Source organism: Arachis ipaensis, chromosome B2 (assembly GCF_059453495.1).
Source record: "Arachis ipaensis isolate K30076 ecotype BB chromosome B2, ASM5945349v1, whole genome shotgun sequence".
Classification (NCBI taxonomy): Eukaryota; Viridiplantae; Streptophyta; class Magnoliopsida; order Fabales; family Fabaceae; genus Arachis; species Arachis ipaensis.
This window is the reverse complement of record NC_142437.1, coordinates 5,402,023-5,416,807: the sequence shown is the minus strand read 5'-3', so window position 1 is coordinate 5,416,807 and position 14,785 is coordinate 5,402,023. Positions and strand designations below refer to the sequence as shown.

At 34.3% G+C, this 14,785-nt stretch overlaps 1 pseudogene; it reads right to left on the bottom strand.

The window, feature by feature from the left end:
* Window positions 1–13,245: 13,245 nt before the first annotated feature.
* LOC148572892 (receptor protein kinase TMK1-like) lies at window positions 13,246–14,370 on the bottom strand (annotated as a pseudogene).
* Window positions 14,371–14,785: the final 415 nt, after the last annotated feature.

The window sequence follows — 14,785 nt, the reverse complement described above, 5'->3', positions numbered from 1 at the left end:
GGAAGAAGAGCTCTCAAACCCTCATCAACCTTTGATCCACCATAACTCTTCCGTCTGAACTTCAATCGCTGCACCGTTCGCGGCCACACGCCCAGCGCGTCGAGCTCTACATTTTTGTTGGATCAATTTCACCGGTAAACTCTATTTTCATTTCAGATTCTCTACCCCTTTTCTTACGGTGAAATCAAACCCTTGTAATAAAATGTTGCCCAATTTGGTGTTTTAGGTTCGATTTAGCTTCCGGAACTTATTGGGCTCGAGTTACTACGCATATGGGTGTGGTAAGGATCACTCAAACCCTAGTCAATTTTGAATTCTTGATGAAAAATCTGAATTTAGATATGTATGTGAATTAAGGGTGAATAGAGTCATATATAGGCATTGGAATTGAAAAGTGAGTATTTGGAGGCTTATTAGTGATCAAGGCTTGGTTTGTGGCTGGTTTATTTGAGTTTGGAAGGGATGTGTTCTAGCTTGTGAGGCTGCCTTGGATTGAATAAAGTGATCGGCCAGGGTATAGTTTAAGTTTCACGCGTTTAACAATTAAGGTGTTGTGAAAACTTAGGCTAGAAGAACCATAGGTTAAGTTTAATTAGTTAATTGCATTTAATGATTAGTCTTGTGAAGTTGTTGAATAAATTATGGATGAACATGTATTGGAATTTATGAGGTGTTGAAGTTATTGAATGTGTGCTCTTGAAATTGAGCTAGTGTTAGAAATTATGAGCATGAATTGTTGGTATTGAATTTGTATTCTTGAGATCATTAATGAAGGGTTGATATATGTTAATGGAATTTAATTGATATGTGTTGACAAATGGTTGATATATGTGATGAATGGTTAGTATATAGGAAGAGTTAATCCATGTAAATGAAGGGTTGTTTATATATGTGATGTATGTTGATATATATTGGTGGTTAAGGCTTGTTGGGTTAGTTGAAGGTAAATTGGATGTGGATGTTAATGAAATAGGCTTGATGTGTTAGTAATATGCAGGTTTGATGGTAAGGAACTTGAAATTGGTGAAAATGAGGTTTGGAAGCAAATTGGTAAAAAGTGAATTTTGGTTAATTTTGGAAGTCCATAATTTACTCCTCAAATTTTGGATGGAATTGAGGTTTATTTCAAATAAAAGATGGATTTATAAGCTTTTAAATGATATCAATTTTGTGAAAAACGGAAATTTGTAGAGAAAGTTATGGACGACGGAAGTTTGGTGTGTAAAACTGTGTTACAGGGTAATAAAAACTGGTAGTAGTAGCTTTCTGGGCATTCTGCCAATTTTGGAAAAATGTCCATCCATGCCTACGCGTGTCCCACGCGTACGCGTGGCGTGGCATTTTGACGACGCATGCGCGAGAAGCCATGTTTGCGCATGTGTGCATGATCATGCGTACGCATGACTCACACGTACGCGTGACTTGCTGTTCGCTCCACGTGTGCGCACGGCCTACGCGCACGCGTGACCAGTGCCTGCTGTACGCGTGACTTGCTGTTCGCTCCACGCGTGCGCGCGGCCTACGCGCACGCGTGACCAGTGCCTGCTGCAAAATCGGATTTTGGCTGTTTTAAACCAAATTTCTACTTCTAAACCTTCATTTTGTTCCTTTTAAGACTTGAAGTATAGTACTAAGTCCAGTAGATAAATGAAGCTAGGAAAATAAGATAACTTGAGGGTGAAGTAAGAGGTAAATGATGGCTTATATGAAGAAGATAAGAATATTAAAAAAGTTTAATGCCAAGGCTCGATAATTGATGATGTATTGGTTATGAAAATGAAATGGCTTATGAATGATGATATATGAGATACGAGTTTCCCTAGGTAAGAACCGTGGCTTGCCACCATGTGTTCTAGGTTGAATCTCGATACTCTGTTGACCCTACGTCGTAAGGGTGACCGGGCATGTATAAATTCCCGGGTATGGATAGCCCTCATTGAGTGATTTGAATGATAATTGATTGTGAAATCTATGCATAGACTCTTGGGGATGCACGACGAGGGGACAGTCTAAGGTTTTCGGACTTGTCGGGTTGGCTGGATAACCGACAGATGAGCCTCATCAGTCATAGGACAGGCATGCATCATGTGCATTTGTTTGTTTTGATTGTTATGCATTTCCTGAGTTTGCCTAATTGAATATATACTTTCTGCTACCTGTTATACTTACTACTTGCACTATCTGCTTATTACCTGTGCGTGAACTTGTTTGGTTGCTTGTCTTTGTTGAATTCTGGATGACGGAGGTATGGAGGAAAGGGTGAAATGGTTTGGAGTTATATTAGGTTTAAAAAGTGAGTAAGTTTAGGAATATTTAGGTTACCTACCTCTATTTATGGCTTCTGTTTTAGAAATTAAGTTTGATAACTGAATGATGGAGTTCTAGGATTGCCTCTGGCATTCCTAGGACCTTATTTATTATACGCGTGATACTTTTACCATGCTGAGAACCTCGGTTCTCATCCCATAATGTGTTGTTGTTTTTCAGATGTAGGTCGAGAGGCTCTTCGCTAGGCGTTTGGATCTTTGAAGCGAAGTAGTTCCTGGGTGTATTTTGGGTTTCTGTTTATATATATGTATATATGTGTTTAGCTTACTCTCCAAGTAACTTATGTATGCTTCTCCTCATAGAGGTTGAGGGAGAGATAGGAGCTTATTTTGGTATTTTGGTGTATTTTGGGATACCTATGTATGTATATATGTATGTATATATTCTCCGGCGAGCTTTGGCTTCGCAGGCTGAGTCAGGAGCTAGTTATGCTGTGTTCTTGGCTTTCCTTTTTCCTTTTGTCTATCTTTATCAATACTTTTTAGGTTTCTTAGAACGCAAGTAATTCTATTCCTCAAGCGTTGTGCTTTTTATTTTGCGATTTTGTTTTACCCGTTTTTCAAGGCTCTTAGTATATTATCTTTTTTCACTATTATGTATATATTTTATTGATTAGAGGTCCGTAACACCACACTACCTCTGTTCTATGACTTAAGCGTAAATTCTGTGTAGTAGGGTGTTACAATGTACATGGAAGTTACATTTCAATTTAATTGGTTGAAGATTCATATAAATAGATGAAGACTCGAAGGAACAGGGGGTTGGAACTTTGCTTCAGGAAAAACACTCAAGCACACTCATATCCCCAACGACTTACTGAATCTGCATTCGAATTAATTTTCTGTAGGGTTTCTTCCATGTCTTTACTTTTCATTTAAAATTTATGTAATCTTTATCTTTCTTGCAAATTTATCTTTCCAGCAAAAATTTACTTTTCCAACAAGTAAGTTTACTTTTTCTATTTTCTTTAAATTAAAGTTTTAGCATTTCGTTTTTCCAATTCCAAAGTTCTTCGATCTTGTCGAAGGCAGTTTACTATTTTATTTAAATTTAATGTTATTCATTTTGATTTCAATCAATTTATTTTTAAGTTTATTTTATTTATCTTTCAGATTTTCTTTTACTGTTTTGTCTAATTGAAAGACCTTTTGATACACTTTTTAAAAATTAGTACTCACAAAGAAGGGTATGTTTCATTCTCATACCATTAAATATCAAATCATTTCGATTTGTTAAAAATCGATAAAATACTACTCAAGAAATTTATATTTTATATTATATAAAAGTTCCAAAAAAAGGAATAAAAATGGTTTGTCTAACCAAGTTAATCGTATAAATTTTTTTAAAATATATCTAAAATATCGATATTTTAATAATTTTGATCATTAATTTTAATTAATATATATTATATTTTTTTTTTATAATCGAAATCATCGATTAAAATTATTAAAATACCTATCTATAGTACACTTAAAGTTCATCCAATCTTTTATATATATGGATGGTTAGGTTAAGGATAAACTACCAAAAGTACCCATAAAATTTACGAACGCTGACAAAAGTACTCATAAACTAAGGAAATTAACGTTGTACCCATGAAAGATGGGTTCCGTATGACAAAAGTATCTAAATCTTAATTTTTTGTTGATTTTTTAATAAAATTCCTAAACTACCCTACACTCAACCTCAACTCACTTTTTCAACCTTTCATAACTCAATTTGCACCAACTCTTGTCATGGAATCCAAAACTACTCCTACAACAAACCAGACCGAAATCAATGGTAGTGGTGGTGGTGGTAGAGGATCGGACCTCAATCGATTCACTCATAAGTTTATAATCCATACCCAAACCAAATTAATCAAACACAAAAAAATACTCAAAACATAAAAATTTTCAAATCCATTCATCCGATTTCAATTCACTTTAGCAAAACTAGAAATAGAAAAGCCATCAACCATAAAAAATCAACAAATCCATTCATCCAATTTGAAATTTATTTCAGCAAAAATCAGAAGTAGAAGTAGCCATCAACTGGATCTTCTGTAAATCAATCTCAACCTTCATAAAAAATAGAAGCAGATTAAAAAAAAAAAGAACAGTATCATTTTAGTAGTAACTAAATCAATTTTTGAAAAGAAGAAAAATAAAATAAAAATATTTTTAAAAAAAGAAATACATTTTTCTTCACCGGCCGACTGTAACATCGTTAATGGCAGAACCTCCATCCACAGTGCCGCCTTCCTTTCTTCTCTGATTTTTCTTTACCGAACCCACTTTCTGCATGCAAGAGTACTACGACTCCTCTCTCTTCTCAGGTGTGCGACGACGGTATTCTCCTCGGCTGGGTCAGACGCGCCACGACGACGTTCTCCTCGACTGCAACAGGCGCGCCACGGCAGCATTCTCCTCAGGTTAGGTCACAGGTGTGCGATAAAGGTGTTGTAGTCACCTTAATAGTGAAAGGGAGAAGCAGTGAGAGGGGAAGAAATTGGCGGTAATGGAGTAGGTGGGTGGCGGACGGCAATGAGGAGGTAGGAGGAGAGTTTCTGTGACTCTGTGAGGATTTTTGAGGGATAAATGAGGAGAGAGGAAGAAGAGAAGAGAGGGAGTGACGGTAGAATGGGGTTAGGGTGGGGTAGTTTAGGAATTTTATTAAAAAATCAACAAAAAATTAAGATTTGGATACTTTTGTCATACGAAACCATCTTTTATGGGTACAACGTTAATTTTCTTAGTTTATGAGTACTTTTGTCAGCGTTCGTAAACTTCATGGATACTTTTGGTAGTTTTTCCGTTAGGTTAATTATTAGCAAAGTGCATAACTGCACATGCGTCCACCATAGGATAATAAAACAAAGGAGGACATATATCCCTATACCGCAAATTATTTTTGATATTAGAGTGGAAATTGTGTTTTTTAGGATTATGAATAATAAGGGTGTTATTTTTAAATGTAGAACTTTTTTATTTAAAATGTGAAAATTAAACCCTCCGATTTGTTTGGGAATAAAAATTAGACCATTTAATTTATAAAAAACAAAAAGTCGGATCCTCCAATTTATAAATTTTTTTAAAAAAAAATCATAACAACTAAATCAGACTCTCCGATTTAATATTTAAAAATTTTAAAAATTAAATTACAAAGTAATCGGTAGATCACTAATTCCCATATCAAAATAAAATACATCCACACACCAACGGAATTGAATAACACACATTTATCATCCATAATAAAAAATTTTAGCCTATACCGTGTACACCTATGGACCTAGCTATACGTCCTATAATTGATAATGCATGATGATGTCGAACCGATGGCTAAACAGAAAGACTCATGAATGAGTCATGAGCCTTGAATTCTGAGCCTCTGGGCCTCCACCATTATTAAGAAAGAAGACTTCTGATCAGTGATAATATTTCTCCCCTAGGACAAAATATTTTCTTCCTCCTCCCATTATTTCTCATTTTCTCACCTTTTATTATACGGGTCTCACTCTCACCAATAGAGACATGTTTCTATCTCTGTACGTATATAAGATAAATTTTATTCTATCATTTCTATAATAATATATAATTTATTTTTTATTAGTTATTAATTATACTTAAATATCTTAACCATAATAAAATAATTTGTAGTTAAAGTATTATTCAAACTAGATTATTATATAATTTTTAAAAATAATAATAAATAAAATTCTCTTTTTCCTAAATATTCTTCACGTAACACAGAAAGAAGAAAAACCTATCTGATTTTTTTTAATATAATAGTTAAAGTAACACACACACATATATATATAAATAAGTTAAATTACCTAACAAATTAATCAACGATATAAAATATATATTAAATATCATATATATTTATACATAAATATACGATAATTATTTTAGTCGTTAATTTTTTGTGTATATATAATTTTTTATACATATATAAAATAAAATAAAATTTATTTATAAATAATTAATTTTTACGAATTTGATAAAGAAAATAATATATTAACCTTCTTCAATTAAAAAAAAATAAAAGAGTTACAGAGGTCAGGAGTGTATGTAATAGCTGTTTGTACTGGATCTGAGAAGAATACTGAGTTTTTACAGCATAACTGTACAACCATTAATTTCTAGTTTGAAATCTTGATTCAGAATCAAAACGTGTTTTCTACTTAGCTTGTGTGGTCACTTGCATGTATGTGGAATAAATAATGAACCAAACCCACCCACCTAGGACACATTCTTAATAGGCATATTAATTTCAATGTCTATATGTTCAGAGTTCAGAGACTGCTTATAGAAGAAAAATTCAGGTTTTTAAATGTGAAAAACTAAAGTTGTACTACTTTGTATAAAATTACGACTAAAATACATTGCTTAAATACAATCATATTACATAAATTTATTTATTAATTAAAACAGAAGTATATATGATGAAAGGATATTTTATAAATAGATAGATAGATGTACTATTAGTTATGAGTAATGCTAGGGAACCAAAAGGGTATTAGCCAAAAATCAGCTAAATACCTTTGGGTGAATTCAAAATCTTTACGAATTAATATATATGGATGTTTCTTCTGCTAAGTATCAGAATGTTTTTTTTCATGCTAAATGGATATTATTTTATATATTTTTCGAATTTTTTTGTATTGCAAATGTGAATGTCTCTATTTCTTTAAAAATTTCATATTTTTTTAATTTTATAGATATTTAATTATTTTTGCTAAAATATAATTAGATGTTTCTTTTGTTAAGTATTAGGATGTTTTTTTCATATTAAATAAATGTTTTTTTTTATAATTCTATAATCGCATAATTTGCAGAAAATAAAATTGTTTAATTTTGTATCCTTTGTTTTATTCAACATCAACAAAGTCTTATTTCATTTAAAAAAAAACCCGCCTTGCTGCTATTGACTACATTGTGTGCGATGAAAGCAATGTATTTGTCACTAACAACAATGGCAACATGGCCAAGATTCTTGCCGGTCGAAGGAGGTATATGGGTCACAAAAGAACTATCAGACCAAATGCCAAGAGGCTTAGCACTCTGTTCGTGGAGCGGCATCAGATGGACTGGGACACTTTCGCCGAAAAGGTTAAGGCATCTCAACGAGGATTTATGGGAGAGCCAGATGAGATCAGGAGGATTCATGGGAGAGACAGATGAGATCAGGCCTGGACGCGACGGCACCTCCAGCAACATTGGTGAGAGAGAAAGGTTTGTGTGTGTGGAGGTGGGTAGGTTAATGTGAGAGAAGAGAAAGACTTTTATAGATTTTAATTAGGTTTACTTAATTAATTTTAAATTTAAAAAATTTTAAATTAATTATTAATTTAAATTAACATAATTTTGTTTAGTTTTTGGCTGATTCCCTTTTGGTTCCACATACTTTTCCATTAGTTATTTAATTAAAACAGAAGTATGTATGATGAAAGGATTATTTTATTGACTATAAGTCCTTGTCTTATATTTATTAAGTGCAACTTGCTCTCTTTGCACATGATATGTATGTATTAATTTTAAGGGGGAAAAAATGACAAAAAGTATACATTGGTGAAAAGGGAAAAATATAAAGTGAACTGAACTTTAAAATGGCAACTTTAATAAGAAACTGACAATGCTATCTAACGTCGTACCATATACATTAAAATTATTTCATATAGTTCCTATTGCAAATTTATGTTAACATATATTTGAAGTTTTGAAGGAGAAAAATAAAACTTACACAATAATCATCAACAAGAAGGGGAAGTTACGTCAAAGCTACATACATTTACCTTTTGAGACAATTTCCCCTGTTGTCATTGCACTTGTATCATGTTCATTGCTATATTGTGAGATAAGTCTTTCAAAAGAAAATAAGATTGGTTTTGGAGGATATGATATTAACACAAGAGGTCCTTCCAGCATCTCTATTACTTTAGTAATAGAAGGTCTATTCACTGGATTTGGTTGAATATACACCATAAACTCACCAGAATCATTTTCATGACAATATCATTTTCTTCTTCTTTGTGGAGCAAACACCTTGTAGGAATATTTCCTTGTTCAAGATCTTCATAGATCCAATAGGAAAATAATTTTCACTATTATCCGATGCTCCATTTTTGTAGTTTTGTCTTCCTCCAATAATTTCAAGAATTAATATGTCATAACTATATACATCAAATTTGTGAAAAATTCTACCGTATGTTCGACTAAATACTTCTAGTACAATATATCTTAGAATTTCTCTTGTATCTAATATAGATATAATACTTTGATCTTTCTTGCATATTTTTGTCAATTCAAAATTTATAACTTTTGGACAAAATTGTTTATCCAAAAGAATATTTTAAGGTTTAATGTCAAGATGTAAAATTCTTGTATTGCATTCTCGATGTAAGTATTCCAATCCTCGAGCTATACCAATCAAGATTTGATACAAGATGTTACAATTCAACTCACAAGAGGGAGCATTAGACTCTTTTCCATAAAAATATTTATCTAAAGAGTCGTTATGCATGAATTCATACACCAGTATTTTTTTTATTCTTTTCATAGCAAAACCCTAAGAGTGAAATAATGTTCACATAAGATGTTCGACTAATGATAATAAAGACCTCATCTACAAATTCTTCTACAGTTTCCTTTAACTCCTTCAATATCTTTACTGCCACTTGTTGACCATCAGCTAAATTTACTTTATACACAATGCCATATCTTCCTTCTCCTAATTTTTCATGAAATGAGTTTGTCATTTTTTTTCGCTTCTTTATATATATATATATATCGCTTAATTCTCGAACTATCATAACTTTTAATGAGATTTTCAACATGGTCATCGACATGTTTTCTTTTTCTCCACAAGAGTATCTTTTGAACAAACCTAAAACATCTCTTACGATGAAAAGCACTCACCCAAAGATTAAAATAGCTCCCACAACACCTACAGCAGTAGCACCTGCATATATGCAACGAAGTGAAAAATAATGGAGGTATAAACAAACTTCTCCTAATATTTGATAGAATCCTCAGAAAATTAGTAACAAGAAGCTCAAGTAAGTAATGAAACTTTGAAAATGATCCCACACATATGAAATCAATCAAACTAGAGGTGACGCATGAGATGTTGAAGCCAATATCAGGGATCAATAAAATTGTGGCCACTTAATCTTTGAGTCTACATATTCACTAATCATAAGTTTGTATTTTTATTACGAAAATGTCTTCAATGAACAACTTCAGACAATATTTCATCTAAGGATGATGTTTATAAATTTTGACATGAGAAATATTAAAAAATTATTAGAATTTATTATTTTGATTAGTAATTAGTTAATAATATTTAAAAATAAGTTAAAAATATTATTAAATTACTAGAATAAAAAATTTGAATTTATAATTAAAAATACTGATAAAAAATAATAAATTCTACTTATTCTTAAAATTTTCTCTAATGACATATTATCATTTGGCATTAACATTAATTATTATTTAAAATTTGAATTTTAAAAATTACATGCTTAGTCTACAAATAATTGAGAATTGAAATTGACTAATTTAAAATCTGTTAAAATATGGGCCAAATTAAACATGTATTGTTTTAACTATTACTTAGTGTTAGTTTGGATTAGATTATTTGAATAAAAAATATTTTTTATAAAAAATAAAATATTTTTATTAAATTTTAAATATATTTAAATATATATTTTTTGAAAGGTAACTATACTTTTTTTAATAAAAAAATCACAAAAAAAATTGTCATATATAATACGGATTTTTTATTTAAATAAATAAAAAATCTAATAATTACCAAAATAAATAATTTAAAAAATAATTACCGATTTAAATTTCTATAAAACTAAAAAAAATGATAAATAAATGTATTGATGCATCAATGGTTGATTTTGTGCCTCTGGAGCTTGTACTTGTTCTCCAGCTTATCGATTTTGTTCTTGAACTGTTGTTATGTAGGACATTTTGTTAATTATTTAATTTTGACCTCACTGTGGGACTAAATTGATGCTAAATGAAACTTTTTTGGATTCAAATAGAACACTTTAAATCTTAAGGACCAAAACAGAATTACGCCCAAACCTAGGGGACCAATTTAATACTTTACCCATTACTTTATTACAAAAGAGAAATGTTAGAGACTATAAGAATTTATTATTTTTAGCCAATCACTTAGCATTATTTAGTAATCCAACAATATATTTTATCCATATTTTTAAATATTGATTACTAATTGATGACAAAAAATAATAAATTTTGATAATAATAAATTTTAATAATTTCATAGCATTTCTCTTGTTTTAAATTTGAGTTTTACAAATTACATAGTAGTCTGAAAATAAATGAAGTTAAAATTGACTCGTTTAGAAAGTTATTAAAATATGGGCCAAGTTAAACCTGTATTATTTTAACGAGAAATGCTATTTGTACACCAAAATCAGCGCAGCCACTAATATATTTTATTGTATAAATACATGTGCGGTTTAATTTATTTTCATAGTGTATTTATATTCCAGCATGTATTTTATACGCTGACTTTGGTAGTTGATTTTAGTGTACACTTAGCATAACTCTATTTTAAGTTTTAACTATTAATTAGTTACTTAATCAATAAGATATTCTGAATCAATGAAATAATATTGGATCCAAAGTAAAACTTTTAAAATTTTAAAAAGATACTAATAATTTTTTTTTTTTTGAAACAAAGGAAGCTCAACACATGAGAGTGGAGCATAAAATAGACATAAACAGAAGAAAAACTAAAAACAAAGGTAACAATCCTATGTCATCTCCGGCATTGCCATAAACAACCAGTAGGATCAAAACCAGTCCACTCCTTATAGCTCAAAAACGACCTATTTTGAATGACACCAACATTAACCTCCTGATTGTTGAAGATCCGGTTATTGCGTTCTAACCAGACGTTCCAAATAACTGCAAAAAAACCAGCCAGCCACCTCTTCTGCTCCTCTTTTCTACTTGTCGTTCCATTCCAACTCTCAAACAAGCCTTTAATGTTTCCTGGGACAGCCCAATCTCTGTGAAAACATCTCAACCAGACGCACCACACCTGCCACGTAAACTCACAGAATACAAACAAATGATGAACACACTCAATTTCTTTTTTACACAAGACACAGATATTATCATGCTGTTGAAGTATGCCTAATCTACTCAACCTTTCTTTAGTATTCACTCTTCCCACTAAAACGAACCAACCAAACAGCTTGACTCAAGTCGGAACCAATCCTTTCCAGATCGCACTTGTGAAGCTATAACTCGTAATCTCCTCCGAAAGATTCTCAGATTGCAACACCTGCAAAAAGGAGTTAGTAGAAAAAATACCTTTATTATCAAATTTCCAAACAAGATTATCCTCTCTGTCAGCTGATAGTTTCACTGGTCTTAACCTCTCATGTAGTTGGTGCACTAGTTCCAACTCCCATTGAAACAACTCTCGCCTCCACTGGAAATTCCAAATCCATTCTAACCCATCCCAGAACCCACAATCCCTTATCACAGATCCTTGTTTGTTTGAAACAGAGAAGAACCTTGGAAAACTCGCTTTTAGAGGACCACCATGTACCCAGTTATCTTCCCAGAAACGTGTTCTACACCCATTTCCAACTTCCATTGTCAGCCCACTCATCATTTTTTCTTTTATCCGCTGATCCTTTATATTCAACTGACAGATGTCTTTCCAGGGGCCACCCTTAACCGGTAGAGTCTGACTAGAAAGCATAATCTGAGGATTCAAATTGTTACAGGAGCATACAATCTTCTTCCATAACGGACAATCTTCCTTAGAAAACCGCCACCACCACTTAAACAGCAGTGCTGTGTTCCTGATCACTGCGTCCCCAACCCCCAGCCCTCCAGCCTTCTTAGGAGCCTGAACCATTTCCCACTTCACCAACGGTATACCGTTGTTCCCATCCTCTTTACACCACAGGAGTCTCCTCTGTAAGGCAATCAACTTGTCAGCGACCGCCTTCGACATCTTGTATAAGCTAAGGTAGTAAATCGGCAGGCTATTTAACACCGATTTAATAAGAACTAGCTTGCCAGCTTTATTTAGAATCTTCGCTTTAAAATACTAATAATTCTCTTTAAAATACCATCAACATCCATTGTATTCTTCTTCCCATTGAAGAACTTGCCCTTTATTAATCATATCACAATATGGTCTATTTCAGAAAATTTAATTTGTTTGTCTGTCTTATACTCTTATGTGATCAGTAACATGCATTTAATCCCTTTCTATTGTTGTTAAGTAAAACAAAAAAATACTCTTAACAATATGTTTCCTATACACAGACATGCATATCATAGTAATTACATTGCTCTAATTTTCTGTAAAAACAATTTAACCTTTTTGTAAACAAATTTTAACCATGGACATTTCAGTTGGCGCAGATAAAACGTACCTAATTTGATCTAAAGTGGTCTAGTTCTAGTTGGAGAATGCGCAACAAGAAAAGCATTATTTGCAGTATTGATGAGCACCATGTTAGGCGAGAATATAGGAATGATCCCTGATAAGTTGTTGTTGGAGACATCCAGAATCTCGAGTTGTGACAGGGTTGTCAAACTTTCAGGTATTGATCCGCTTAAATTGTTCCCACTAAGATGCAGTTCTCGCAAATCACTTAAATTGCCGAAGGCAGTCGAGATGGTTCCCGTGAGATTTAGGTTTGTCAAATTGACGGCTCTGATCTTGTGTTGGATATCGCAAGTGATGAAACTCCAGGCTTTACAGGATTGTTTCCTCGCCATGTGCGCGCCAAGAGAAGCGGATACCCAAATGCCGCAGCGACTTGTAGTAAAGGTGACTCTTAGGGTGACAATGGGTAGAGTAGGGTAGGGTTTGAACCCAACCTTGACCCTACCTGCGGGTTGAGTTTTTAACCAACATTCAACCCTACCCGAGATAAAGAGTCTGCAAGTTGGGGAAGGAAGCAAATGTATCTGGCAAGGAGCCCACGAGGTTTGTAGCGTCGAGTAAGAGAAAGGTAAGCCCAACTGAGTTATTCAAACTGGCGGGAAATGTCCAGGGTGTGAGGTTGGTGTTGAGACTCAAGCTGAGCTGCATGGCCCAAACTATATAGATCCTGGAAGCAACCGTGAGGGATGGAGGTGAAGTTGTTGAGGCTCAGGAACACCTCTTGGAGGTTATAGAGGCCGGTGAGCGAAGGAAGAGGACCAGTGAGAGAGTTGTTATAGAGAATGAGGCGCCTAAGGTAGGGGAAGGTGTTGTTGAACCCTGAATGGATTGTTCCCTTTAGCGACATTGAATTCAGGTTGATTTCTTCCACGCAGGGGTTGTTGTCAAGATCGGTGCCGCAAATGACATGGCTCCAGTCGCACATGTTGGCGACGTTGAACCAGCTGGAAGGAGCAGGGGATATGGCCTCTCTAAGCTTGATGAGATAAGCAGCTTCATCACCTACTATCTCGTTATTGTTATTGTTATTCGTGGACAACACACGCTGCCAGAACAAGAACAATGTTAGTGTTAGAGAATCAATTAGAATCATTAGAATCAATTTAGATCAATTAGCATCGTCTATATTTATATAGCATATCTGTACATTAATTGTAGGATTCTATGTCTTTATTACTTTGATTTATTTAGCACCTATAAATACCCCTTGTATATTGTACCTGTAATACAACTCAATAATACACTTTTCAGATTACTCTCTCAGTCTCTTGTTTCTAACATGGTATCAAGAGCTTAGGTTTTTTTTTCCAATGAATTTTGGTTTATAGTCCCATTGTTTTTCCCTTCCGGCAGTGTTCTTTGGCCTCCTTTTTCGTTCCCTTTTTGATGCTTTGGTTCGTCACTACCATAACCATCTTGTTCGTCTTGTCGCCGTGCTTCCAACGCAACCAGAATCACCGCCATCATCCTCCGGACGCGCCTCCACGCGCCGCCGAAAGACGCTGCCACGACCAGGTTGCTCTCCTCCCCAAATTCCACCCGTGCCTCTTTGCCCTCATTTTTCTCTGTGTTTCCGACGCTTTGGTTCGTCACCTCCGGCATCATTGTGATCTCCTCTTCATTAGCTTTCCAACGCCGCCAACCGTGCCACCGGAAGCCACCGGACGCGCCGCCGGAAGTGAGCTGGCCACCACTACTGTTTTGTCTTCCAGAAGTTTCAGCAGCCGTTGATCTCGGCACGATCCAACGCTGCAGGTGCTGCCACGTGTCGCAACGAAGCTTCCTCCGTAGACCCGCGTGCACGACCCGAACCGCCCGACCCGACTCGCGCCTGACCCGCGCAACCAGCACGCTGCCAGCGTGTCTCTCTCCCTCCAATCAGGTGCTGCCACGTGTCGTCACTCGCTGACGTGGCGCTGACGCATTGCTGACGTGGCACTGACGCATTGCTGACGTGGCGCTGACGCATCGCTGACGTGGCTGCCAAGTGGACCCTCCCTAAGGTTTTTTGGTGAGC